The sequence below is a fragment of the Aplysia californica genome, unplaced genomic scaffold (genome assembly GCF_000002075.1).
Source record: "Aplysia californica isolate F4 #8 unplaced genomic scaffold, AplCal3.0 scaffold01366, whole genome shotgun sequence".
NCBI classification, from domain to species: domain Eukaryota; kingdom Metazoa; phylum Mollusca; class Gastropoda; order Aplysiida; family Aplysiidae; genus Aplysia; species Aplysia californica.
In genome coordinates this window covers 66907-70866 of record NW_004798636.1, presented here as the reverse complement: position 1 = coordinate 70866, position 3960 = coordinate 66907, and the positions used below count along the sequence as shown (strand labels likewise).

Here is a 3960-nt window from a genome sequence, read left to right as displayed (position 1 = left end):
CGTGTTCACAAATGAGTCCTGCCAAGTAATAACTTTAAGACAGATCTAGATATCTAGAAGATGTATAATCTAGACTTTCTAGAATCTAGATCTAGATCTAGATTCTAGATTAGATATATTATATATCTAGATCTCTAGCGATCGAGTCGGGCGATCGGCCCGATCCAGCTGTAAGTGGGCACCCCGTATATAATATAAACCCTAGATATCTAGATCTACGGTCTACCCCTCCTAGCCCTCAATTCTGCTCTGTCTTGTCTCATAGATCTAGTGGTCGCTCTTCACGGAAGTCCTCCCACAGTAATTCTCTTATTTCGATGCTGCAGAACAACATACATTTGGGAACATAAACAAACTCTTTACTTACTCAGTATTTTTCTGCTTTCGGTTCGGCTTAAGATAGCTTGCGCTAGTCACTGCTAGGCTATGCAAGGCCAAAGCAACGCGCCAAATTTCGCGAGAGCAAATAAAAACTTCTGGTGACTATGGCTCTCGTCAAAAAAAGTCACTGATTGCAGTCAAAATGGAATATATCTGCTTCAGACTGATGTCCAATCGTTTAAAGCTATAAGACTAATAAGACATGGCTTGGCTGTTGATCACTCTAGAATATAGGGAGCGGTATATACAAAGGCTAGCAGAGAAACTGTACACAAACCGACAGTAGGCAACGGGAAACCACTGCTGTGATATCCCAAGAACAGTCATGGAAAAGTACATTCATTTATCAGATAACAACGTTAAGGGGGTTCATGATCCAGCTCTGAACTCCCCGCTCGGTAGGGACCGCCACGGGCAGCAGGTGGCACCCGATCGTCATCCAGCTACTAGCTGCAAAAATATGCAACTTAACATCGCCACTTGGAATGTAAGAACAAGGTACCAGAAAGGCAAATTAGATAATATAGAGCAGGAAATGAATAGGATGAAGCTAAAATAGGTTAGGCCTTTCAGAAGTTAGATGGGAGGGGGCAGGCTTGATTAAAAGAGTATCCAAAACAATTATATATTCAGGAGGAAAAACCCCTGAAAGAGGAGTCGGAATTTTATTTGACGAAGCAACAGCAAAGAGCATCAAAGGTTTTTGGGGAGTGTCAGATAGAGTCATCGTGGCTAAAGAGGGAAAACCTTTTGACATAGGTGTCATCCAAATATATGCACCAACATCAGAACACGACAACGAGGAAATTGAGACTTTTTATGAAGGCCTTGATAAGGCAGTGAAACAGTTAAAATCTCAAGATGTAAAGATAGTCATGGGAGACTTTAATGCTAAAGTAGGAAGTACACGTATAGAAGATTTAGTTGGGCCATGGGGACTGGGTAAAGACAACTCTCTGGTAAAGAGAATGAACGCGGGGGACGACTGGTAGAGTGGTGGAGAGAAAATAATTTTATGATATCAAACACCTGGTATGAAAATCACCCAAGAAGACGATACACTTGGAAGAGTCCTGGCGATAGAAGTAGAAATCAAATAGACTTCATACTTATTCAGAAACGTTTTAGAACACAATAGAATAATCTAAATCACTGCCAAGAGCAGACTGTGATAGTGACCATGTACCAGTCATGTGTAAAATGTGGATACGACTGAAGAAACTCAAAAAGTCAAAGTATGAACCTAAATTTGACATAGGTCTTTTAAAAACAAATCAAGAAATGAAAGAACGTTTCTCTATAGATGTAAGAAATACATTTCAAGCTTTGGAAAACACTAAATCGGAAGAACCATGGAGGAAAATGAAAGACTAAATAATGGAAGCTGTGGAAGAAAATATCCCCCGAAAGCTAAAAGAGCAAATACAATGGTTGACCCAGGACATTTTAAAACTAATGGAAGAGAGAAGACGGGCAAAATCAAATGTGGAAAAGTACAACATCTTCAACAGGGAAATACAGAACAAATAGAACGAAGCAAAAGAAACATGGATAAACGATCAGTGTCAACAAATAGAGAAGTCCCAAAACAAAGACAACAAATACGTGCATTAAAAAAACAAAGAAGTAAGTGGGAGAAAAGGATGCTCAAATACAGGACGCATAAGATCAAAGGGAGGGGATATTTTAATGGACAACGGGGATGTCTTAAACAGATGGTCAGAATACATAGAAGCACCTTTCAAAGATAATAGAGGAGAAAAACCGGTAAAAAAGAATGAAATAAATGGACCACCAATACTGAAATCAGAAGTACAAGCTGCCATTAGGAAAATGAAACAATTATAATATTAATAATAGATAATAATAGATAGCATTTTTATAGCGCATATCCCCGCTCAACAGCAGGCTCTATGCGCTTTACACTATATTATTACCCCAGCAGACCATAGAACACTCCGAAACATTCTCAGCTTCCCGGGAAGCATACAGTGCAAGCAGCCGATTAAGCGCTCAAACACTAACAAACTGACAAGATCTTTCGCTGTCTATAGCCGGGTACCCATTCCCACCTGGGTGAAGTGAGGAAAATTCGTGTAAAGTGCCTTTCCCAAGGACACGACGTTGGGTCCCTGACGGGATTCAAACCCACGACCTTACGGTTGCGAGTCCGAGAGCCTAACCACTAGGCCACCGACGCCACAATTAGGAAAAGCCACAGGGCCATATAATATTCCACTTGAAGTGATTGTCGCGCTTGAAGAACTAGGCACTGAAATAACTACAAAGCTCCTAAATGCTATTTATGACAGCGGTGAGATCCCAGATGAAATGATGAAGTCAGTTTTTATAGCTTTACCTAAAACACCAGGTGCCACTGAGTGTCACATGCATAGAACAATTAGCCTTATGAGTCATTTGACAAAAATATTGTTGCGAGTAATAATGGGAGGATTGAAAAAAAGTGTAAGACCAGAGATATCTAAAACGCAATTCGGCTTTGTTGCTGACAAGGGCAGCAGAAATGCTATATCCGCCTTAACAATTGTAATGGAAAGATGTAAAGGCGTTCGATAAAGTTAGACATGATGAGCTATTTAAAATACTGGAAAAGCTAGACATAGATGGAAAAGATCTAAGAATTATCAGAAATTTGTACTTGGATCAAAGCAATGCTATATGAATTAATGGAGAATACAGTCAATCCTTAGAAACATAGGAGAATGTCCAGGTCTCAAAGTTAATGGAGAAAATATTAATAACATCAGGTATGCAGATGACACGGTTTTAATAGCAGGCTCCGAAAAGGACCTTCAATTGCTTCTAGATACAGTTGTAAAAGAAGGGGAACGTAAAGGATTATTGTTGAATGTAAAGAAAACAGAATGCATGGTAATATAAAAAATAGCAGCAAATCCTAGTTGTAATCTCATTAGCAAAGGTGAAAAGATCAAACAAGTCCAACAGTTTAAATATCTAGGATATATGATAACATTTGATGCCAAATCTTCCACAGAAATAAAAAGGAGAACTGCAATGGCTAAGGCTGGTTTCAATAAAATGAGCCCAATCCTGAAAAATAGAAACATCTCAATGAACACCAAAATGAATGTCCTGAAATGCTATGTTTGGTCAACCCTTCTATATGGCTGTGAATGCTGGACAATCACTAAAGACAGTGAAAATAAAATAGAAGCAACAGAAATGTGGTTTCTTAGGAGACTGCTAAGAGTATCGTGGAAGGAAAAGAAATCAAATGAGGTAGTGCTTGATGAAGCCCACGTGGGACGCTCAATGTTAAAAACAATCAGGAAACGACAAATGCAGTTTTTGGGACACTTAAATAGACATAAAGGTCTCGATCATCTAGCTCTCACTGATAAAATTGAGTGCAAGCGAGGCAGGGGCAGGCCCAGAACAACATACTGGAACCTAAACAAATGGGTAACAGGGAAAGATCAGGGAAACGTCGCTTTTTTAAGAGCATCCGAGCAAAGGAATGAATGGAAAACCAAGATCGCCGATGTCTGTCGCAGATCTGGCACTGGATGTTGATAATGATGATGATGATGATGATGA

General features: G+C 39.5%; 1 protein-coding gene across 1 annotated transcript in view; it reads right to left on the bottom strand.

The window, feature by feature from the left end:
- LOC101860712 (DNA primase small subunit) overlaps nucleotides 1–452 on the bottom strand; it is an 18068-nt gene extending 17616 nt beyond the window's left edge. The window contains exon 1 of the mRNA XM_005112697.2: nucleotides 368–452. The gene's annotated coding sequence lies outside the window, so the exon portion shown is untranslated. The remainder of the gene's footprint in view (nucleotides 1–367) is intronic.
- Between the last annotated feature and the right edge of the window lie 3508 nt (nucleotides 453–3960).